At 39.6% G+C, this 26,409-nt stretch overlaps 1 protein-coding gene across 7 annotated transcripts in view; it reads right to left on the bottom strand.

Moving 5' to 3' along the window:
* ARB2A (ARB2 cotranscriptional regulator A) overlaps positions 1-26,409 on the bottom strand; it is a 262,882-nt gene that overhangs the window by 173,696 nt on the left and 62,777 nt on the right. The gene's annotated exons all lie outside the window — the stretch shown is intronic.

The following is a 26,409-nucleotide window of genomic DNA, read 5'->3' on the forward strand; positions in this document are numbered from 1 at the left end:
ATTCCTACATTTAGAGGGGGAACTTGTGTTAAGTACCCTAAACAGAGCAAAATTATTTGAAATCTACTTTTGACTTTGATACTTCTTCAGTGTTAAAAAACTGCTTAACTCAATTTGCCTCTACATATTAACTTCAGGAAAGAATTAATAATTTTTACTACAATACTCATATAAACTAGAGGAAAAAGCATCACACATGGTTCACCTTCACACAAACTCCATGGTTAATACAGGCATGCAATTTAAGCATAACTCTGCAGGAACGAATTGAGTACAAACTGACATCAAAAGTTTAATTACCTACAGAGACAGGCATTCAGGATCTACAAATAATAAGGAGATACCTGTAAAAAGATGAGAGAGACTAAACACTGTCTGACAACATGATTTGTCAGGAGCTGGAATTACATTGACAACTTCAGCCCTTCACTTAAAAGGTAGGTAGGATCATGCAGGTCAGTGCCGCTTGGGAACACTGATCACCAGGTCCTCATGCATAAATATGGAAAAAAATAATAATAAAAAAAAAATCCTGAGAGAACTGAGTCTCCAGATCTCTATCTCCTTGAAAGTAATGAATACAACATATTCTTGTTTACAATGGCTTATTTCTGTAATTATACTTACAGGTTTTTTTTAAACACTGTACCTCACATTTTTATTTACCCTTCAATCTCTCCTTTGCATTAGGAAAAGGGCACTGAAACTCATGGTACACAAACAGGCTTTTAACCAATTTGGAAGGCGAATTAAGTAAACACATCTGTAAACCAAACACAAGAGATACTATATACCAGACTGCCAACATTTTGTGGAAACACTTCTCATAGAAATTGAAATTTGATTTCTTAACCTTTTACTCTAAAATTCACAACAAACACTTTAAAACTCAAGTAAAAGAAAAATCTCTTTTTTTCTCTAAATAGTTCATTGACGCAAACTAACACAAATAGCAAATTCTGAGTAAACAAATGAGAAAAACCCCCAGAGTCATTCAATTGCTGCAATTTTGTTCCTCTTTGTAAGATTGCTGCTATTGCAGTGGCAAACAAAAAGTTTAAAGGCCGGTGTGCATGACACAAGTGACATAGTAGAAAACCATAGGGTTTGAAAGGTGAAGGTATCTGCATGGTTGCATGGCCCGATTTTTTCTTTCAGGAAGGAATATTCTCCCAGTGTTTCAATAAATGTAAGGAAAGATGAAGTTTGCATACCCTCATACATCAGAGCTATAGACTTTAACGGTCAAAAATACTTCCTCAAAACTTGTAATATTTGGTATTAGCATCCACAATAGATACACTAATGCTAAGTTATATAACAAATGAAGTTACTAGAAGGTGTTTTTTCATACACCTTCTAATAACTTCATTTAGTTATGAAGTGGTACAGGAGGCCACACGTCAAAGAGTTAAAACAAAACCCTGAAGAAATGGAAATAAAACTATTGCTTATATTTAACTGGTGCATCACACATAGATTTACAAGAATATATACAAGTTCCATCTGTGCACCCCTGATCTGTAATCACTCATGACATGGTTAAAACAAAAACAGGGCAAGCTCCAGTTATATTGCAATGAATCTTGCGTACAGAAATTAGGTCAGCATGCTTCATTTTCTCACTATTGATAACTATAAAAAGGTAGGCTCTTACCTTTCAAAAATAAGTCAATAAAAGAGCCATGATATGTATTCATTTATTTGTTTGGGGTTTTGTCTTGCTTTAATCACACTATCTTACTAATTTTTTTGCTTAACTCCTTTCTGAAAAACTATTCCCAAATTACTTACAATAAAAACTATTTTTCAATAATGTGAATGCAAAACCATTGTAAATGACAAATTCTTTGAGCCTAAAGGGGAAAAAGTAATCTCTTAATTCTATAAATGTTACTCAGAACTGTTTTATTAGTTATTATTAGTATCTATCATCACAAAGAAGTACAAGGAGTTTTCAGGGAGTAATGGTGCAGGTTGAACTGCAATGCAAAAGTAAGCACTATAAATACATACTATATTATTTCATAAAATGAATAGTCTGTAGCTGGATATGAAATAAATCAGGACTAGACTCTTATTTTGCACTGTTCATTTTTCACAATTGATCTTCAGTTTGCTTAAATATATAACACTGCCATAGTGTATTCATTTCCCTGTAAAAGCAGATTTTTCAACAATAAGATATTATGTCTCTGGAAAAAAGTAAATCTTCTTTAGCTAAGCACTGGGCAATAGAAAAAATATTTAAGAGATCATTTACAAAGGGTGAAATCAAAGCATGAAAAATGAATGGCTACAAAGTAAAGCAACCTATATCCAGAAACTTCACATATAAAAGTGTAAAAGAAAAACAGAACTTCAGTCCTAGTCTTTAATCCCAGCTTTCGAATACTATTGCTGTTTCCTCTACTGTACACTCTTCCACACAATTGGGCATTTCAAATCTCCAAACCATTTCAGAGCTACCCTATTGCAGATAGCCACCTGCAAATGGACTGTTCCACTTTTAATGCCAATCCATTTCAGTGTCCGCTAAACATTTGTGGTTACCTTGACAAAAAGATGATGTTGTTCTTCACTGGTGGAAAGCTATTTCACAGCTTTATCTAAATTCAAAAAAGTATAGTATTACTTTTAATCAATCTTGTCTGGTTATAAGATTAATATCCCAGGACATAAGACCAGTTGACCGAAAAATTTTATTTTTCCATATTATTTTTCACAAAGCATTCCAGAAATTTCAGCTTCTGCTTTAAAAAGAGTAGAAGAAAAAAATTGATTTTTTCAGATATCATTAGTATTCAGTGTTCTTTTCCATGGAATAGAGCAGGCTCTATAAAGCTACTAAGGAGTGAACTACAGATTCCTGAGAGGAAAATGCAAAAAAACCCCAACAAAATAATAAAAAATAGCAAAATAATAATAAAAAATAATAAAAAAGTTATTCCTACCAACACCTACAGTTTTTCTTTAAATATACTGGTATATTGAAAATAATGTCAACATTAAGACATTGGCCAGGATGGCAGGAGAGAAGATTTTTAGGTTTGTCACAAATTTTCTGAATAGCTGGTGTAGAAGGATTCATTGTCCTGCAATTGTTACTGCACAACATATGACATTGTTACAGTATCTGTAACAATAACAGAATCTGTCTTTACAGACTGACCTCTGCTAGTTCAAAAAGTTGTTTCAACATCTACAGCTTGGATGTCATCCATGAAAAATACTACCAAGTACTGCAAAGGCTTCTAAACACAATCCTTGCCAGGTCTGTGGGTTTCTGAAGGGTCTGTTGATGACACTCAGTCAACGAGACACAGCCCCCTCTTAACTCCCTTCTTCTCCCTCCACAGCTCTTTCTTCCTGGTTCTTCCAACACACAATGACAGCAATTGGGCAGCAACAAAGTCATCTAAGAAGATAGCACAGTTCTCAGTGCTGACTGGTCAATCAAGGGTTGCACTTGTTAACATTCTTTCTGCACTAATAAGAAGAGCATTTTTTTCAACTCTGCATCTGGACAGACTGCATTAAATTCTCCTCAAAACATAAAGATTTCTTGGTCTCCTCCAGTCACTTTTCCCTAGGCTCTGCTGTTCTATCACTTTTCACTATCATCTCTTCTTTCTCCTACTTTTATATTGCTATCGTAAACAAAATGGGGTCCTGTATTTTCCTCACATATAAGAGATAGCAGCTATGCCCATTCATATACTTTCTAATGAGTGAAAAATACACTCTTTGGTTTCAAACTTTTTCAACTTGTCCTATATTTGAGCAACCTGACTTTTACATCTGGAGAAGCACTTTCATTGACAACCTGATTCTTTGTCTCTTTGTATCCCACCATAGCTATGAGGTATTACACACAGCTGTCTGCTTTCCTGCTTACAATGTCCTCACCATCCCTCTCTGCTAGTGTATAATAGCTGGTAGTTTGTAAATCCTATTAGACTTGAGAGATCCAGAGGCGTGTACTGCCGTGCCGTTAGCACACCATAATCACTTAATGTAATAGCTTTATTTGTCCCTCAAACAAGAAACATCCTCTTTTGGGAATTGCAGCTAAATAGGTCAGCACTGAACTATTTCAGGATAAAAATCTGGAATTGTCCAGGAGTTGTGAGTCCAAACTGAACCTGAACACCTTGTCTCACATAATCATCAGCTAAGATTATCCAAGAACTGGACCACAATCAATTTGTGAAAGCACTGCATAATGTTTTGTGCCATAGCACGAGGTACCGCACTGCTAAAGAACAAGTCACTCTCAACTCATACTCAATAATCCTGCTACTTCAGTGATCATCTTCTAATGGCACATTTTAATGCTTAGTTACTATCGTCAGACCTCTGAGTGTTTCAGCAATTCTCAGTCTATAGAATATCAAGATATACACATATCTGGGATAAAAAAAAGTAAGAAAACATATAAAAAAATCTAGGATAGATTTATTAAATCCAGAACCTGGACAACAGACAATACAAGTAACTCAATTGTGTTACTCACAAATTGACATAAGTTTCTGATCAAAAAACAAACAGAGAACCTCACTCAGAATTATCATGGTTAAAAAGACAATTTTTTGATACTGGTCTCCAAATGTGGTGATTCAGAAACCCTTGTACAGCAGTGAATGATGGCTGAAATAAGATAATCTGCCTATCCTTAAGGCTCAAAAAATGCCAGTAACTTTCTTTCTTCTGACTTACTCAGAACTCTACCAAAGTTGAGCTAAATTTTACAACTTGTTTTGCCTCAGACTAACTGTGTTGAAAATTTCACAGTAAATCATTAATCTGTATTCAAGAGAAAGTCACAACAGAACAGTTCAGTTTGCCTGTTTACAAAAATCTAGCGAACTTTACTAAAAACCACTTTATGACACCTGTGTTTAATCAGGAGTTTAAATTCTGGCTGGAATAGGCTGGCCTCCTATTCCCATGAGATACTACTCAAATTTGGCCAATTTACAAACTTTTGAAAATATATGGATTCTCAGCAGATACATCTTAAACTTTATCAGTTGAAATGTCCAAAGACTTAATGAAGTATGTGTTTCCTATGCAGATGAAGGTTTCTTCTTCTTACATTCATGTCTGGACAAGTAAATGAGAAATATGGAGGTCATACTGCTGTGCAATCAGTGTGCCCCTGTGCACAAAGGAATACAAGGTAGGATAAAGCTATTCAATACAAACTCACAAGAAGAGGAAAGAAGAGTAGTAAATTTGGATGTAAATATTAGAAAACAAAACAGGTCAGGAAACTGGCTAGAGGGAATGGAAGGCAGAAACTTGAGAAACTTACTACTAAACCACTATCAGAATGTCCAGAAACAAAAGTAAGAGGCACTACACCTCCAAAACTGATAAGTCACTTTCTGGCAAAAGCAGTGATGGTCCAGCTTCATTCTCAGTCCAAAATGCTGACTTTATAGACATTCACAAATGTCTATAAACAAACATACACAATTTATAAGAAGAAGCACCACCAAGATACTTCCCAGACAAGTAACTGGGATGTTGTACTGCAAAAAATAAAGATTTATATGCAGTTAAAAAAATGGCTGAGAAAAGGCCTACAATGAGAAATGTTTGAAAAGCTACTGCTATCTCACAATCCATTCCATAAGAATAGTCTGCAGTACTGTGGACTGAAGCATCCTTGAGAAAAAACATTCTAGTTAAAATAAATAATATTAATACTATTTAATTAGCAGCTCAGACTGTGGATAAACACTGTACTAATTAAAAAAATAAGCAAACAAAAATAACAACCTTCCCAGCTCCACAGAAAAGTAGGCCATATAATCCAAAGTACACTCATAACTTTTTTACTGCATACAAAACTAGTCAGGAATGTGAAAAAACACCGTATTTACATAAAAACTTCAGTAAAGGCTTACACACAAAACACTATGTCAGAACATCCTGAAACAGATGCAAGGTCTGTTTACATATTCTTGTTTATAATTCTTCATGCTTTTTTCTGCTACCTGAACATTCATTAGACTATTACATTTGGCTATATTTGTAATAGACATTTGTCTATTACATTAGATGTGGAGTTGCGTTATTTGTATGTTTTATTATCCCTGTATTATGTATTGGTTTATTCCTTTGTACCCCAATGTACAACTTGGTTTATCCCCAGTTTCCCTGCCTTGTCCTCCCTTCCCGCCTTTCCAGTATCTATCCATCACCCTGGAAGAGGCACAGTCTTTCCCTTTACCCCTCCCAGGTACCTTGTCTGTCACTCGGTGTCCCTTCCCATCCATCCAGAAGCTTCCACCTTGGGCACCGGGTGATTGGACGAGGGCCTGGGGCCCCTCTCATATCCTTCCCCCATTGGACCACGTTGTATCACCCCATCCCGGGGCCACTCCCTACCCCTATCCCCATTGGTTACCGGTCTTCCCCTCCCTTACAGTTTATAAGCCAGTGCAAGCACCTTGTGCTTGTTCCTGTTGGCAGGCACCGTTCTAGGACATTTGGCCCCGTTGGCCACAATAAACTTGGACTTAGCCCCCAACAGGATCCGCTCTTCATTTATCGCCGCGAGGCTTGCCAGCGCTGCCCGGAACCCACGAAGGCACTCTCCAAAGCCCAGCTGGGACCAGCGGAGGGTGCCTCCATCGCCCGCCCTCGCCCCAGGACGAGAGCTAGCCGGGGCTGAGATCAGGGATCTGGGGCGGGAGCGCGGCAGCTGGCGCCCAACGAGAGGCCCTTTCCCTGGCGTTGGACCCCTCGTCTGAGGATTTTTAGGGTCGCGCAGACCCGAAGACTCGTCCTCCTGGCCGTCAGCTACCCTGGAGGGAGCAGACCCACGTTTTAGTGGGTGGCGCTCCCGGGGACAGGACCGGCAGCTCCGGAACGCACCGCCGGAGTCGGCTCCTCTCGTGGTGAGGTTTTACGATTGGGCTTTTTGTTTCTTCCCTACCCTCCCGGACCCCCCGGTTGGTAATTATAGGGGTCCCTGGCGCTTTCCCTGTCTTGTTTGGTTGGGGGTTTGTCCCTTTTTGGTGGGTTTCTTTCTCCCTGGGGTTCGGGGAAAAGATCCCTGTTTTTGGTGCTCCCTGGCGAGCTTCTGGTGCTTCCCTTCCCGGGCGGGAAGCTATAAGGACTTGGGAAAGAGCGGGTGGGGCGGTCTTCTGTTTTTCGTTTTCGTTTCCCCGATCGTAAACTTTGCGGCACCTTTTAACATCAGGCAGCATGGGTGCAAGGCTGTCCATGCCGCAGAAGAGCGTCTATTCCCAGGTTGTGGGTATCCTTTTAGCGGGGGGTATAAGAGTTAAAAAATCAGAAGTTAAACAGTTTGTCCGGTGGCTGTCGCAGACTTTCCCGGACATTTCGGCAACTAAATTATACCAAGTCCCCTTTTGGGACCAGGTAGGGAGGGAGATCCTGCGCCAGTCGGATCTCTCTCTCTCCAAATTCACCCATTTGGCTCTCCAAATTTGGGATATTATTAAAAATCATTACGAAAGTCTGCCACAGCCAGCCACAAACAAACCGATCCCCAGTTCGGCTGTTAGCTTGAGAAACCCTACTCCTCTTCCCTCTCCCTCTTCCCCGAAGTCGGGTATTCTCAGACGGGCATCCCGGCGTTGTCCGCAGGCAGATTCTGGCCCCTCTGAGAATACCCTAGACACCCCGCAGGACGGTGCAGGCACGGTCTCTGCTTCTACCCATTCCCCTTCTTCCTCGCGCTGTACAGCCCCGTCCCGTAGAGACTCTGTTCGGTTTCGGTTATTCCAGACCCCCGAAGATCCCTCATCCCCCATCCTCCATCCCCAAACCCCACAAAAAGGCTTCCCTTCTCCCCCCTTCCACAGGACACAAGATGGCGGTGACCGCGTGGGTTTTCCCGCCACTCGTGCTCCTTCTTCCCACAATCCCTATCCTCCCTCCTCCCAAAACCCCTTCCGGCAGATCAACCCCTTCTGCTCCCAAGACTTCTCCGCCCACCTCCCTCCTCCACCCCCTGCTGACTCCTCCTCCCTTGATTTATTTAACACCCCACCCCTCAGCTCCTCCCCCGGGGAGGGGAGTTCCCACCACACCACTCCCCCTTCTCCTGACCACGCCTCTTCCGCCTCGTCCCCTGGTTCCCACGACCTCACTTCTGGTTCCCACGCTTTCGGTTCCGGGGGGGGGGGAGCGTGGGAACCCCGATCCACCCCAATCCCTGCCTGCCTTCTCGGCCGCACCTGTCACCTGTACCCCGCGGCAGGGGGGTAGGCCCCTGGCACAGTGGTCCCCCATCCCCCAGCAGACCATCAAAGAGCTCTGCAAGGCCCAGAAGGAGTTCGGGAGGGAAAGTGAATACTTCCGAGGCTTATTAAAAGCAACCCTCTCCTCCAACGAATATGTCCCCGTGGACATTCGGACTCTCTTCTCCTGTTTAATCACCCACGGAGAATTCCTCATCTGGGAGTCCGAATGGAAGCGGGAGATCAGGGAGGTGTTGCCTGACCTCTGGGCCAATGCAGATAGCTCTAGGGATGAGGATGGGGCAATAATATCCATAGACCACTTGTGCGGGGAGGGGGATTGGAAAATGGGGACCAAGCAGGCAGAAAAAATACCTCGAGAGGCGCTGCAGGTCAGCACTAGGGCAGCAGAAAAGGCGTTTTTTAAGTTAAGGCCTACCGGAGCAGCAATTGACTTTTTATCTATTAAGCAGGAACCATATGAAGCCTTTGTCACCTTTGTTGACCGGTTACATCGCGCGATGGAGGCTCAGGTCCCGGACGAGAGGCTAAGAGAGGGGATGCTTGCCACGGTGGCGAGGCAGAACGCCAACGACGCGTGCCGGCAAGCCATCCTCAGCCTGCCCCTGGATCTTGAGCCTACCCTTCAAAGCATGCTGCAGGTCTGTGCGAGGAAGGTGACAGTTCCTGCTAGGGACATTCCAAGGACTCCTAAACCACCAACAAGGAGAGTGGCTTTTGCTGCAGCCGCGACGCCGCCAACCACCCCTTCTATGGACCACTGCCCCACAGGAGCACCCCCGAGGGGACAACAACAACACCAGGCCTGCAATTTATGTAGGCAAAAGGGACATTGGGTTTCCCAATGCCCGCTGAGGGACGAGTTTTTTAAGTTTAGGCAGCGACATCAGGGGAGGAGTGCCCCCAGCCCTGGGGGAAAACAAAAAAACTGAGTCACCAGCGCAGTCCCTCCCTGCGCGAGGACATAAATGTGGTGGGCTCTATAACACCAGAGGAGGGGAGGGACCATCAACTGCAATGCCCACCTGAGGACATTTCACTGGACTGGACACATCGGACTATGGCTGACGAACCAGCCTATATGAGGGAGGACGTGGATTTCATCCCCACCGCTTGGCTGGGTCGAGACCCGAGCCAGCCCAAGCTGATACTTAACATCGTATCTGATTTCTCCCCATATAGGTTGGCCCTGACCGAGGCTCTGCATCTAAGGGACAGCGACTGGCATTCCATTGCCGTCGACACCGAGGACCCAGGAACCTGGAGGAACCTCCACAGTAAGTACATCGTTCTTGGGGACACAAAAGTCACGCCTCTCGAAGTCACAATTGCACCATCCCTGACACCCAAGAACACCGAGCAATTAGTGGTGTGGCTGCACTGCTCCCATCCTCCGGTCTTCCTTCCCAAGGGCCAAATCATCGCCCAGGCCATTCCAGCATCTGGGCCTCCGGCACACCCTGAAGAAGAGCTATCAGGTGTGCCAGGCTCAGGTCATAGGGAAGGAAAGACCAAAACTTTCCTGCTACATGTGGAAGGATGGGGAGCACAAACATCTCAGCGGTCTTTTGGACACAGGGGCAGACGTGACGGTCATCCCCGTACGGGATTGGCCGTCCCGCTGGGAATTGCAAAACATGGCGGGAAAAATTCAAAGTGTAGGGGGTTCTCAATTAGCTAAACAATCTAAGAACATCGTAAAATTTGAGGGGCAAACGGGCAATCGGCTTATTTACGCCCGTTCGTTTTAGATTATACGGAACCCTTGTGGGGGAGAGACCTGATGGCCCAATGGGGGGTCACAATTGACATCCCAACCCCTCAGGTTTTTTGGGCAACGGTCACTGAGGAGCGTCCTACCCGGAAACTTAATTGGCTCACAGACACACCAGTGTGGGTAGAGCAGTGGCTGCTCAATAAACAAAAATTAAAAGCTCCCTCCGGGAGCTCATGAAGGAGCAACTCGCCAAAGGGAATATCCAGGAAACAACATCTCCCTGGAATTCCCCCGTCTTTGTCCTGAAAAAACCTGGCAAAGACGAGTGGCGCCTCCTCCACGACCTCCGTGCCATCAACAACGTAATAGAAGATATGGGTCCTCTCCAACCAGGGATGCCGTCCCCCACGATATTACCAGAAAATTGGGAATTGGCTGTCATTGACATCAAGAATTGTTTCTTTCAAATTCCCCTACACCCTGATGACGCACCATGGTTCGCCTTCTTGGTTCCTTCCATCAACCGAGAAGCCCCAATGGAGAGATACCACTGGAAACGTCTCCCCCAAGGCATGAAAAACAGCCCAACCATTTGCCAGTGGTACGTCTCTTCATTGCTGTCCCCTGTGCGTGCAGCCACCGAGGGCGTGATCATCCAGCATTATATGGATGATATTCTTATTTGTGCCCCCAACAACAATTTACTTACACACGCGCTTGAACTGACAACCAGTGCGTTGGTTGCTGTAGGGTTCGAGCTGCGAGAAGATAAGATTCAAAGGATGCCACCCTGGAAGTACCTGGGTTTGGAGATAAACAAGCGGACCATTGTTCCGCAGAAATTGGCCATAAAAAATTCAATTAGGACTCTAGCCGACGTGCAGCAGCTGTGTGGGTCTTTAAATTGGGTGAGACCCTGGTTAGGTATTAACAAGGAAGACCTAGCCCCTCTTTTCAATTTATTGAAAGGGGGGGAAGAGCCTAGTTCTCCCAGGGAACTCACTCCAGAGGCCAAAGCTGCTTTGCAGAAGGTTCAGGAGGCAATGTCTGCCAGGCAGGCCCACAGGTACGATCCAGGCCTGCCCTTCCGATTCATCATACTGGGCAGACTGCCACACCTCCACGGTGTCATCTTCCAATGGGCAGACACCCTAGGAAAGGGCAAGGATCAGGACAAAAGGGACCCACTCTCCATCATAGAGTGGGTATTCCTGAGTCATTCACGATCCAAAAAGATGACACGGCCACAAGAGCTGGTGGCGGAACTAATCCGCAAGGCAAGAACGCGGATTCGGGAGCTGGCGGGGTGTGACTTTGAGTACATCCACATTCCTTTGAAATTGAAATCGGGCCAATTCACAAAGGCAATGCTGGAACACCTGCTGCAAGAAAACGAATCATTGCAGTTTGCACTGGACAGCTACACCGGAAAAATTTCTGTTTTGAGACCGGCCCACAAAATTTTCAATTCGGAAATCCAATTCACTTTGTCAACAAAACAGATTCAGAGCAAAAAACCCTTAAAGGCTCTAACAGTTTTTACGGACGCGTCCAGAGGGTCCCACAAGTCAGTAGTGACTTGGAAAGATCCTCAAACTCAGCGGTGGGAGGCGGATGTTGTTGAGGTGGAAGGATCCCCTCAAGTAGCTCAGTTGGCCGCAGTCATTAGAGCTTTTGAGCGGTTCTCTGAACCTTTCAATTTGGTCACCGATTTGGCCTATGTAGCGGGTGTAGTGTCTAGAGCACAGGATGCAATCCTGCAAGGTGTCTCCAACGATGCCCTTAACAAATTGCTCTCAAAGCTGATAAGGCTAGTCTCCCACCGAGAGCAACCGTTTTATGTGATGCACATCAGGTCACAGACCGACCTGCCGGGGTTCTTGGCGGAGGGCAATCGGCGTGCCGATTCCCTCGCTGCCGCCCCCGCACAGCTGGCGCCGCTCCCGGCCAAGTTCCAGCAAGCAAAGATCAGCCACCAGCTCTACCATCAGAATGCGCCCGGCCTGGTGAGGCAATTCCATCTCACCCGTGACCAGGCCCGGGCCATTGTGGCCACATGCCCGTCCTGTAAGTCGCTCCCCCTACCATCGGTGAGCGCAGGGGCTAACCCTAGGGGTCTAAAGTCTTGTGAGGTGTGGCAGATGGACGTTACATCCCCTCCTTCGGGAGGATGAAGTACGTCCATGTCTCCGTGGACACCTTCTCTGGAGCAGTTTTCGCCTCTGCTCACACGGGGGAGAAGGCTAAGGACGTGGAGAAACACCTGATACAAGCCTTCTCCATGCTGGGCATCCCAAAACAGATAAAAACAGACAATGCCCCCGGGTACACATCCAAGGAATTCGCAGGCTTCCTACAGCAATGGGGAATAGAACATAAAACTGGCATCGCCTATTCCCCATCAGGTCAAGCCGTGGTGGAACGGACTCATCAGAGCATCAAAAGAATGCTCAAACAACGATTGTCATCTAAAAATGAGTCCCCTCAGGTTCAGTTGGCACGGGCCCTTTTTACACTAAATTTTCTAAACTGTTCCTTTGAGTGCCTCAACCCCCCCATCGCGAGGCACTTCAATTCATATGAGCCAAGCAAGGTCAGGGAGAAGCCGCCGGTTCTCATTAAAGACCCTGAGACCTGGCGGCAGGAGGGACCCTATGACTTGGTCACCTGGGGACGGGGGTACGCTTGCGTATCCACGCCCTCAGGCCTGAGATGGGTCCCTTCCAAATTCGTCAGACCGTATGTCCCTAAGACCCAGAAAAGAGAACCAGAAAGTCCTCAGGTTGGGCACGCCGCCCTCAGACGGCGGAGAAGGTCCCACTCACCTGACCCCCCCTCTTCCCTCTCTGGCTCCTGGGATTATCTGTTCCCCTTTGAGTTGGACCTCCCCTACCTCGAATATTAATTTATATTTCAGTTGTTTTCTAGATAAACAGGACTTTTGCTGCTGCCGGGACTCATTGTGTTTATTATAGGCTTTAGCGTGGTGAAAAGCTTGATTTTAAAAGCAATTAACTCCACAATCAGCGTCAACCACGCCGCACTGACAGTGCCTTATGAACTGGAACCCTTGAACAAGGAAGGGTTTCAAGAAGAAGAATTTCCAGAAGAAGGAAACATCTGGTTTCAAAATGAGCCCAGAGACTGTGAAACCCCTGTTTAAATACTTATTTTACCCTCTTCCCCTCTCTTTCTTTTTAAACAAAAAAGGAGGAGATGTGGAGTTGCGTTATTTGTATGTTTTATTATCCCTGTATTATGTATTGGTTTATTCCTTTGTACCCCAATGTACAACTTGGTTTATCCCCAGTTTTCCCGCCTTGTCCTCCCTTCCCGCCTTTCCAGTATCTATCCATCACCCTGGAAGAGGCACAGTCCTTCCCTTTACCCCTCCCAGGTGCCTTGTCTATCACTCGGTGTCCCTTCCCATCCATCCAGAAGCTTCTACTCAGGGCACCGGGTGATTGGGCGAGGGCCTGGGGCCCCTCTCATATCCTTCCCCCATTGGACCACGTTATATCACCCCATCTCAGAGCCACTCCCTACCCCTATCCCCATTGGTTACCGGTCTTCCCCTCCCTTACAGTTTATAAGCCGGTGCAAGCACCTTGTGCTCGTTCCTGTTGGCAGGCACCATTCTAGGATATTTGGCCCCGTTGGCCACAATAAACTTGGACTTAGCCCCCAACAGGATCCGCTCTTCATTTATCGCCGCGAGGCGTGCCAGCGCTGCCCGGAACCCACGAAGGCACTCTCCAAACCCCAGCTGGGATCAGTGGAGGGTGCCTCCATCGCCCACTCTCGCCCCAGGAGGAGAGCTAGCCAGGGCTGAGAACAGGGATCTGGGGCGGGAGCGCGGCAATTAGACTAATACATTTAATTTTCAAAGAAAACACATTTGACATATGTAAGATGGAGTTATTTTTAAACAGCCCCTCAGTATGTATAACATGTAAATGAGGACTTACGTGAAGTCTGTCAAAGAACTGTAATCACCTTCCATGCTTTTATGATACATAGAGGCACATAGAGGCTCCTAAATTTTTCACAATTATTGTAAGACAAGATAGCGAGCAAATAACAAAGAAGCAAAAAGTCCATTCCAAAACTTCAAAAAAACCAAACCAAACCACCACATAATCATCTTTTCTGCACCTCAAATGTTTTGCTAATCTAGCAGATTCTCCTTTTTATTCCTCCCTAGAAAGCTTGAACCCTTGTCTTGCCAGTTCAAAAAATTAAAAACAGAAAGAAAAACTTACCATTTAATCTGTTGCTGAACAGGATTTTAATACTACCAAAAAGAGCAGTGTGCATTACTAGTTTATTACTCCAGAAAGAGCTTTCAAAAAACAAAGTGTTCGTACATCCCCTGCGTGCATGTACCAGTTTGCAGGGATGCACACCCTGCAAAAAGTCTGCACGCTTTTTACAAGAAGGAAGTTTGATGAAAATAGGGTAAAAAATAGGTCTACTGGTAAACCAGCATATACAGATGTGCTTTAACATCAGCTTCATAACAAAAATTAAAGGGAGTACATTTCAATGTCACTATTAGCATAAATGTCTTGTGATTGCCAACACACTTGTAAAATTTGCAACTGCACCCTTCTCTTTAAATTTTTTTTTTTTTTTTTTGTCCTGTGGTGATACCACATTAAAATTCCCAGTTTTGAGTAGTATCTAAACGGATATAGAGCCTGAATATTACCACAGTAAATATATCACAATTTTGACACTGATCTAGGTAGGAGAAATAGACATATTTCATTTAACTGAGGACATGGTACAGCAAAAATTTTTGTTCAGGTTCTATAAAGCTGCCAACTGTCATTCCTAAGACTATTTAGGTTTTAAAGAATTTTAACTATTTATACAAATTTTATAAGTTTGCTACTCACAAGCATGTCCAGAGGATAAAACACAACATACAACAGTTATATCAAATAAAATCACAAAACAAGTTAACCTGTATGACATTTGAAACATTACTAGCTTTTAGAAATAGTCAATACACCTCATTTATAATATATCACAAATTACTGGGCTCCAAGAAAACAGTAACATGAAACAGTACTTTTCCAGTGCTATAAAATACAATCAGCATTTCCAAAAACACAGAAGTCACATGCAGCTTCCAAATCCAAAACACATAAGAAATGAATTATTATTTTTCCTGAATGTTCCATACCTACTATTATAATTTATAAAAACGTAAAGTTACAACTAACTAGACAATTAGGATGCACTGTACCTTTCTTTACATACACATGTATATACCTGCATACATATACACATCTAGAGGCACTTGAGAAAGCAGTGTTTTTAAATTGAAAAAATGTAAATTGGAGAAGAAAAATTGCTGCAGAAGAAGTACTTGCCTACCTGCAAATTTAAAATGAATACCATAAAACCACTACCATTAGGAAGTAAAGTAAAAAACAATGTTGATTAAATTTTAAAATAAATCTCTCAAAGAGAAACACAAGGACTTGCTAGAGAAATGAGTAACATTTTCAAAATACCAGTAACATGGAACTGGTAAGAAGTCAAAGTAGGAAATATTTATTTCAATTGTCTTTGGTATTTATAGATAATTTTCTATTGGAGCCCTAGTGAAAGCCAAAATGACCTCCCACAGAAATTTTTCTATAAATAAGACTAGAAGAAGCATCTTCATTTCCACCAGAAAAACATTAAAACAATTCTTATTTATCTAAGATGCAAGGTATTTGAACAGCTCAGTCAGCTGTACTTCCACTACTCTCTTGTCCTGAAATTTTTCATACCTGCATGAAACCATTTTTAGAGAAATAAATTAAATGTATCGCAAATCTCACAAAACAACATATGTAGATAAGGTGGATATACAGTATGGGATGGGAGGTTTATCTGAGTCAAAAATATCTGGACTGTGTTATTTTAAGAAAAGTTTCAAAATGAAGCAAAAAAGAAACACAGTGGATATAAATATAAATAAAACATGGTGAATATAAATACAACAAATAAAATAAAAATGCCAACACATTAACAGAAAAGATAAAATTGATTACATTTTTCTAACACATAATCAAAGACAGCAGTTATTTGATTCAATGTGAGGTATTAATTAATAAATGCTATTTTAATGAACTGCAGTAATAACTGTTTTCAGTGTTTAACAATAACAACACTGTAGCATTAAAATGGAATCTCACAGTCACTTATTTTTATCATCAGCTGGTATCTATCAGTTGAATATTAGCACTCACATAGTCCTAAATTCAGTATTAATATCACTGTTCATGAACCAGGGCTGTCAAGTCTTGAAAATCCTGTATCTGATCTCAACCATGCGTGATGTGGAAGATGCGTATTACACATGAGTAGCTTCTGCACTTCATGGTAAAGCCTCCTGTTATCAGCATTCAGGAACTCATTCCAGAGGACTCAATCACATTACCCTCAACACTGGAGGAAGAGTTGGGATTCAAAACACAGGCTTAGCTACTGAGGGTCAGCAGAAACTCAATCACCTGTGCATTGAAGCACCATGGATATTTTCTGCTTGTATTTTTCAAATTATTTTTAGAAAAAAAAGAGTATTTACTTAGAAGCTAAGTATATCTACTCTTAAAAAAATCTTAAAAAGCCCGTGGGTAACATCTAGGAGGAAAACTTTACAATAAATGATAATATTTAATACAATCACATTTTTTTAGGATTCTCTTAAGCAGTATAAGTTCATTACACTATTAAGTGCAACTCTGTCTTTCACAGCTAAAAGGACAATTAAAACAACAACTACCAAAAAAGGCAAAAAAATTGATAAAAACCTCCAAGTTGTTTTCCCTCATATACCAGCCTATATTTACACCTAAGCTTCATTATCTGTTCTACCCTCTGAAGCAATCTGAAGTCTCAGATTGCCTGTGTCATGGCAGAGAGGAGGCTTCTATAACAGGTTAAGCTATCTGTGCCAATCTCTCATTCTCCTAAGAGGATTAGCACGGCAATATGCTAGAACAAATGGTTGTGAATACGAAAGATGGTACAGCTGGTCTTCCCCAAAAATAATCATCCAGCTGATTAGCCTCAAAACAGGTTTACTCCTTTAATGTTGCTGGGATGAAAGGAAATGAAATTTACAAGCCCAGAATTAAAAAAGAAAGCTAACTACAAAAACCTCCTATACATTGACATGTTTAAAAATTCTAGGTTTATAAGGTTAACAAACATAAAAGGGATTTTCACTATTCCGTTTTTTTCCCATCAAGAAAAAAAAAAGTAATCACTGAAAATTGAGTAATTCCATTTTCCTAGTGACATATTCCATACTATTATGTCTAAGTGCTCTGTTTAACTCTACGCAAAAACACACTTTTTTTTAATAAATATGTCTTGTGTAACTCAACTCTTCTCAAGAGGGAAAAGAATTGCCTGGGATGGGTAAAAATAAAGCAACACTATTTATTAATTTTGTATAAGTTATCTACCACCCTAGAGATTCCTTGAAGGGGAAGAACATGTCTGAATTTCACCATAGAGTGCCACAGGCACAAAATGAGAGAAACTAAACAAGCACATCCTGAAGGGAGAGAAAATGCCTGCAGCAGTAAATGACCTACTACATACCTCACTCTCAGGGTTTTTGATGTTGTAATTTGTTCATTTTAGGGAAAAGACGACAATTACCCACAGTTTTAGTTTGTTTTAACAGAATTATTAAACTTTTAAAAGTTTTTGATCAAAAGGGACATACATAATTCCAAAGATCTTTGTATTTTCAAAAGGTTACAATCCTTTGCTAATTTGCATAACAAAGTCTTTGTTGTATCTATCTTCTTATTACCTGAAGCAGCAACGTGCATTATTAAAACAGTACTAAAGTAGTTAAGCAGAAAGCATAAAAATCTTTTATTTGAATTCCTATGCATTCAAGTTAGTATCTCCCAGATCAATGTACAGTAAATAAGGGGTAATTTCATTTAAATATGTATTTCATTATATGAATAAGTAAGTGTTTATCTCATCATTGAATTGTTAATTCTTTTAAGTATTGATTAATTTGAAAACTTAAAGTATTGGCAATTGAGTGTAATATTAAGCACATACATATACCATACTTATACTGACACACTCTTTCCATGGTATATATTATAAAGAATACAATTTACACATTATAATACATTAAGATTGTCTAGGTGACAGTTTAGCCATGTGTAGATATAATAAGTCAAAAGACAATTTTAATATTTTTAAATACGTATTAAGTATTTTTAAATGATAGTGAGTTGACTTCTTTAAAAAATATTTCAAAATCGCAATCGTATTTTTGATTCCTGTACTAACATTCTCCTGAATGAGAACAAAAGTGCTGGCTACTGATGTTTTTTCAAAAAGTAAAATGAAGCTAATCACTTAAGACTAGACCAATGAACAATTAATAGGTCACCCCATATTACAGAAGAGGAATCTTAATAAGTAAAGAGCATTCCTCTTAAAATTAATGCTTCAAACAATGTTGGAGCATGTCCAGACAAGGCCAACAGAGCTACAGAAGGATCTGGAGTACGAGAGGAGCAGCTGAGGAAGCTGGGGTGTTTAGCCTGGAGAAAAGGAGGTTCAGGGGAGACCTTGTCAATCTGTACAATTTCCTGAAAGTAGGGTGTAGCCAAGTGGGGGCTGGTCTCTTGTTCCAGGTAATAAATGATCAGATGAGAGGATATGGCCTCAAGGTATGCCAGGAAGAGTTTAGATTGGATATAGCAAAAAATTTATTCACAGAAAGGGTTGCCAACCCCTGGCACAGGCTGTAGAGGAGAGTGGTGGTGTCATCACTCGTGAAGACCTTTGTAAGATGCGTAGATGTGGCACGTAGGAATATGGCAGACTTGACAGTGCTGGATAAACAGTTGGACTCAATAATTTTAGAAGTCTTCTTCAACCTTAGTGATTCTATGATTTGGTTTATCATGCTGACACTTTCAAATATCAATATTCGCACTATCATTGACAAGATCACCTGAACAGAAAATGTTGCCAAAAAAATCATATGAAAGGTATTTGAAAATCTCTATTCCACTGTCAGATAAGCACACTTGCATAGTGTATTACATTACCTGAAAGTAATGCCCAGCAAAGTTTTCATCTAAAATTGTACCGCTCTGTGAAAGCACTGACTGCCCCACCACAGCTTTACTGGATGATCCCACATTGAAATGAGGGATACATCTGCTTCAGCAAATCAGCTAAAACTAGATGTTACTTTTATGTACTGTACTCAGATATAAATAACCATGAAGCTATGACACTTCCACAGACCCAAATTCTCTAAATAAAAACAACACTGGATTACAACTACGCAATTACAACCCCAAATAATTTCTGCATTTCCAAGTACAATCACACTAGTATGTATTTACTCACTGATCTTCCAAATGACACACACATCATGAATTTAAAAGAAAAAATAAATTGAAAATCTGCAAAGAAACAGAAAAAGCCCCACTCTAATTACAGAGCAATTAATAAGTCAAAATTAGTAAGAGCAATTAGTAAGTTCCACAGCCAGCTTGCCACAAGCATATCCCCAAAACCACACAGAAATACTCTCACCTTGCTGGACTTGAGACTAGTCTATACTTTGTTGATAATGTGTTGTGACAAATCTGTATGCAGAATAATCTCTACCAAAAAACCTATTCTGATCTCATTCCAACGCAATTTATTAGAAAATACAATGTTGTACTTCTCAAAAACATTGGTTATGTACTTGCTAAAGCCTTGTTTGGTTACTGTTGCAGAGTGATTTTACTTCCCTTACGAAAAATAACAAGTTCAAATAAGCAAATCATTAATGAATGGTAAGAACCTTTTATTCCAAAGCCATTTATATGTTATTCATTGACATTTTGTACAGTAGGCATATTCTATACCATGTATGAAAGCACCATTTTTAGTCAGGCTTTGCATTTCAAAATAGCTGCTTCAATAAAAATTATGATATGAAAAAGTATCATTACAAACTCAATAAATTCCTCCTAAAATCTGAAATTATCAAACACAATTATTGCAAAGTGAGCTAAATTTCAGTGTAAACCTCTTCATCTTTTTAATATAGAATGTCCATATAATGCTATTTAGACCTACATTTTAAAATTACTGAATGCATATTACAATGTAAACTTATTTATTAAGGTTCACAGTTGCAAATGTTTTGTTAACTAAAATGACTCAAATAAATGTGTGTGTAGGAAACGAGAAAGTTAACAAATCTGAAGTTGTATTTTTATATAGAATTTAATCTCAATTCTTACAGTTATTAGACTATATAGACAATAAGACTAAAAAATTAATGCACTGTTTTAAGTAAATCACATTACTTTTGAAGCAGATTGAGTCTGTAATACTGCACACAAAAGTTCATAGTTTGAAAAACAAACAGGAAGGAAAATACAGTAGACGTGCAAACGTGACCTATCTCTAATATTTTCTTTTCAAACCTAGGCTACTCAAGAATCTTCAACTAATTATTCCATTTTATTGATGGCATTTTTCCCAAGGGAAGTTATTTAAAAAGTTTAACCCCATGAGCAAGTCATGGCTTCTCCTGCCTTTGAAAGTGTCAAGTGCATTGATTATAACTGCAGGAAGTGTTACCTTCTACCCAGAGAATCTCACCCTGCACAATCTTAAACACTGTCTCTCTCCCAAAATGGCTTTGATTCAGCAATTCAGACCGCTTCAGCTGATATTAAAGGCAGAAGCACCACAGAAAAGGGATCAGCAGTTAAAACGAAATACAAAGAGGAAAAAGCCCAGATCTTGAATATAGTACCACAAAGCCTGAGAGAAAAGCAGATTTGAAAAAGACATCAGAGTGACTAAAAAAAGAACAACATGACAGAAATTAAACAAGATTTTTATGTTCCCCTTCTATGCATTTAAACTCATCTCAACCTCTATTGAAATTCTGATCATACCCAAACCCCAAGGCTTTTGACATACTTTCAAAAATCCACACCCCTTCTTACTCTTTTTTAAGTCCCTAGAGTCACTGTTGGGTATCCAACAAGTTGAATGGGGGGGAAGGGTCATGGTGGGGAAAGGAAGAATCCTAATATGCATATTATAAAAAAGGCAATTTAAACTCATATTAAACATTTTCCTTAAAATGACGGTGACTATTTTAAATGTTCACTGTGTGTCCTTAACCTATTACTTACCCAATTAAAAAATGGCTGAAATAGTTTGACTAGAGAAAAAAATATTTTCAAGCCACATTTACCCAAGTATTCTTATCTTGAACAGTGATTTTCTTAGGTCAATGACAAAGTAAAATAACACAAGGTGCTACTGGAGTCTAAAACACAACAACCAGCAGAATAAAATAAGACAAAGCAATCTCTAAATATCTCTACATTATCAAATTATGTAGCCTGGAGAATGGTAAGAATGTAATATACACAATTAATACAACAATGGCAAATGTATCTGGGAAAGGATGCACTAAATTCCAAAGAGACTTTTAGAATTGTAAGTGTGGGGCTTTTTTTTCAGTTCAGTCATGACAGGGCCAGAAGGTAATGATACATCTGCCACAATGCAACAAGCAGACCTGTCTTCTGTCAAGAGTTGAAATCATAAAGGAATAAGCTGTCGTTAGCAACCCCTCTCCAAACAGTAGAGCTGTCATCTCATTGTTTTCCTCTGTTGGCATGGGGGCTGGTGTGGGTTTATATACCCTGTCAGCTCAGTATTAGTCTAAGCTTTTAACCTTTTCCTGAATTTATGGCTTAACATTTTAATTCCTTTACAGCTTATCATGTATTACTATGTATTTTGTGATCAATTAATATTGCTTTCAACTGTGCAAATTTTCCTTCTATCTGCTTGGTGATTAGAATTTGAGAGATTATTAATCCCTCAACAAATGTTTTTGAAGTAATTAAATATACTGATTTTCAAATTTTCTTTCCAGAGTATGGTGGATTTAAAACCAATTAGATGTGACTCATTATTTAGTAATACATTGTGACTTGGGTTTATGTTTTTAGAGAGATCTCAAAAGATCATCCAAAAACTTTTAAGTTTTCTTAGTATAATCACCACAAATGTGGGAGTTCTAAACACAGGTTTTCTCTGCTAAAAAGGACTTTACAAGCCACACTAGTTCTGTGGTTTAACAGAATGAATAAGTCAAGTAACTATACCACAGTCAGAAAAGTAGCATTTGAAATAAAACAGTATAGCAAATTATTGCCCATTTTAGCAAAAGTCAACGATTCAGTAATATAGTAGAAAACCCAAATAAGATTGTGATTGCTCTGGCACTGTGACTGACCATTAATAAATAAATCAGGTATTTTAACATCCTTCTGCAACAATACACACAGAAGACTTAAAAGGCACATGAATATTAGTATTCTGTGGCAGAACTAACTGCAGTGAAATGTCAGCTGTTTTTTTTTCCCAGAAAGTGTCACTTGATCATATTATTGATACTATGCTAAACTTGTATAAACTATGCTAAACTTGTACACACCAAAAAGTATGTTTGTCTGACAACATATTCTATACTTAAAAGTCAGATGTAAATTTTTTAGCAGTAATTTTTGTTAGTGTAATTTAAACTCAGCATAATTTCTGGGCAACAATATGTAAATATCCACTATTGAAACTGACTGATTTTTATGAAGTGGAAAAATAAAATAAAAAAGAGTGTGTGTTATCATACTAGTTACAAACCACTAAGACTATTAAATCACATAAAATTTATAGTGGGAAAATTTACTGCTGTTGCACTGAATGATTTTGTTGTTCCATTCAACTGTCTTACCAAACTAATGACGTATTACTGCATCCTGACAAAAGTAATAACCCTCACCAATTCTTAGTAAATATTGCCAACCTGACAGTTTTGTACAAATGAATGACAATATTTTGACCAAAGAGAGCAGAGATTGTACAAAAATGATGAGCAAGATAAACACAACAGACAACTGAAACTGAAAATCATGTTTTACCCATCATTAAGGAAACATTTCCACAGCTAATACCCATCTCATGCAAAGCTTTGGCTTTTTGCTTGTTTATGTAAAGTCTGATTTTTAGGTGCTGCTCTATTTCTTCTAAAAACTTGTCCAGGTTCTTTGAAGAACGTATTTTCCAGCAAGATGTCAAGTATCAATTCTTCTTTAAATAATAATACAAGTATCTAAGATATCTTAATATCTGAATTTTAAATAAGGCAACAATACTTTAATAGTTTTTAATTTTTCTTCAATAAATAAGTGACAGTTGTTTGTTACTATTAGAATTTTGTTACCATCCCTGGGACCACAGCTATCTTAGGTAACAAATGTATTGAATTTCCAAAGACTCAGAAAACACACCGTGTATCCCTGTACTTATGCAGTAAGCTGATATCCTCTTTATTCCCTACAGGAGAGATATCAAAGCAGTACTCCCAAACTCTTCACGATGTCCAACCAAGGCAAGCTGAGTTTGTTTCCCCAGTGAACAAATTTCGTCTCTTAAGTACAACTCCAGTCTCTCCTTCTCCAACTAAGTGAACAAGGGGCTCCTCAACAACCGTTATGAAACCAGGACCACAAAATGTTTAATTCTTGGCATGCCAAGTATATGACCACATCACTAAATTGAAGAATTTGCCTCTGTCTTTCATCACCTTTTCTGGCACTATTTCAGTTATTGAATGTTTAATGATTAAACAATAACTGATCTGAGAAGACCATCACTGTACAAACCCAGATGAGCCATTTAGGCCAAATATATTAGAGACAGATGAAGTTTACTCTTTTAATCTGCATTTATTTATTTATATAATTTACATTTACTTTTTTATAAAAAGTGGAGTATCTTCAGAGCAGAATTCTCATTATAAATGGAATAGTCACTCATTCCCAGGGGAGAGACTTGAACTTCAGTTTCTCATGCACCAGATAACTGCTTCTGTAAAAAATCAGTGTTTCCCACTAGAGAAACCTTCGGTAGAAAATTTCTATTTTAACAAAATAGCAAATCTATGCACTATTTTTGTACTGTATTTACAGGACATTGCCAGTTTATTTTGTTTTAAATATATTTTCTAGTATTTGTTTTAATTTAGCTTTTGTTAGATTCTTAGTGCCTTACTAGCATATTTTTCTTTTTCATACTTGTTTTTCTAAAATAGGTTTTTGTCCTACCACATTTTAATGTATTTACATGTGTTTTTCACATTGCGTACAATTTTCTCCCTCCTTCTTTTCTGACAATCTGTTCCCTAACTAGTTGCTTATTTGTTCTCCTTATATTCGTTCACATTTCAACATTTCTTTTACACTACCAAGTTTCAATTTTCAAATTAACAAAATAATGTTATCTTTTCATATAAACCCTTGTCAACTAGTGACAATATCTCTTACTCAAAAGACGGAATCTAAACAATAGGGGTATATATAAAACATGGAATGAGAAGCATTACCTATAGGAATTGCACAGATGAAAAGAAAAATATATTTCTAGCTACTTGAATTCTCAACAGGATTTTCTCTTCAAATCTCTTCTGTGCAATATGCAGAAACCCCAAAATACTAGAATTTTAAAATACAAAATTTTAAGTCCGTACATTGCTCCCTTGTTCCACACATGCTTGAAAGGTGGGGTTTCTTAATACTTTTTTCCTCTAAAGTGTTGCATCAGAGAGAAACAGTTTCTACTCTTCTCTTAACTTCTTTTTTAGAAGTATCAGTTCATCCTGCTCATTCCATTGCTCACTGATAACCCCAACTGCTGCACCCCTGTTTTCAGTTTTTCCAAGAATTGAACTGAGATGAGAAGCACAGAGAAGAGCAGTAAAACTGTGGGGTTTGGCCTACTTAGAGGGTGTTTTTTTGCTTGTGTGGGCTTTTTCTTTTCTGAATTGTTCCTGCATACAGGACATCCAAGCACTACTTCTGTAATCCTTAATTTTAATTTTTTTTATTAGAACCTATAGTCAGCAAATGTCTTATTAAACTGACTGCAATGCCTGCATGTGTTGCTAAGTCACATTAGATCATGGGAATTTTCAAATCCCACATATCATTATCCACTTCAAATTCACGTAAGTCTATTAGAAAAAAAAAAATCCATGTTCTCTTGTCATCAGCACTGATGCTTTGATAAGGTCTGCTGGTTTCATTCAAGAATGAGACCTCTCCTTAGAAGAAACACAGAAACATCTAGGAAAAAAATTCCCTACTTCAAATAATGTTGCATGAGGGACTAGCACAATTTTCATTCAGGCTATATATCATCTAGGCTAGTTATTTTCATTTCATAAGTGACATAAGTGACTAAATCAACTAGACGACTGAACACCAGAAAAGGATGCAATTTTTACCATTATTTGTATTATATGGAGTCATTACACTCAGTCTACCATAACTTCCTGCATTTAGAAATGTAATTTATATGATCTGTGCCTGACGCTGACATGGTATCAGCATGTACCTTTATACATTCTCTTTTTAGTCATAACCGAATTATTCTAAATATTTTCACTGCAGTCCAACTTCCATAAAATATTGCCTTATCTAACCAGATACCCAACCAATTCCCACTACAGGGATTACAGGATACAAAAAAATAGCAACACATTTAATGAGATTAATGAATTTGATTTAACACAACTGAATACAATCTATTCTTCATTTTGCATGCAAAAAAAATCACTGTAAATAGTATGTGTCCTAAACATGTAGTACACTTACCAGAATTTTAAGATGCACAAAAAGAGACAGTAGGTTTTACAGTAGATGGAATTACTGAACTAAAGAGAACTACGAATTTAAAAACCATATTAAGGAAAAGCTCAAAGATTAGAACATAAAGTTTGCTGTACTAATGTTATTTAATGATTACATTTTGGTAAAAACACTTTCTCATTCAACAATTGGGATTTTTTCCTGTATTGTTTTTTAAAGAAGCATTCGAAATTCAGAGATAAGTAATCTGGTTTTAAGTATAACAGCCATTTGAGAAAACAGAGTTTTGATCTCTGTCATACTGGCACAAATCACTGCACAAAATAAATAAAAATAACAAACCAACAAAAGAAATGTAATTTTCCTCAACTAGAAATAACCCTTAAAAATGATCTGTAAAATTAGGGTTAGTATCTCAGTTTGAAATACTCAGTCTGTCATGTTACTCTAGACAGCAGCATCCCTAGGACAGAACAAAAATGCAAGCATGTAAGCACGTACAAAAGCATGCACAAAAATTGAAGTAGCTACAGTATTTGGGTTTCTTGGAAAATGTTTTGGAACCAGTACTTGAAGTCCCATACATCTGTACAGCACTCAGTAATCCTGAGGTACTTTTTATTCTGTCTAAAACTGAACCTTGATTTAAAGTGAATAAAAAACTTTACGTTAGGAAAAGATAAGCCTCACTTTCACAGGCTAGATTTCTTTTTCT

Source organism: Lonchura striata, chromosome Z (genome assembly GCF_046129695.1).
Source record: "Lonchura striata isolate bLonStr1 chromosome Z, bLonStr1.mat, whole genome shotgun sequence".
Classification (NCBI taxonomy): domain Eukaryota; kingdom Metazoa; phylum Chordata; class Aves; order Passeriformes; family Estrildidae; genus Lonchura; species Lonchura striata.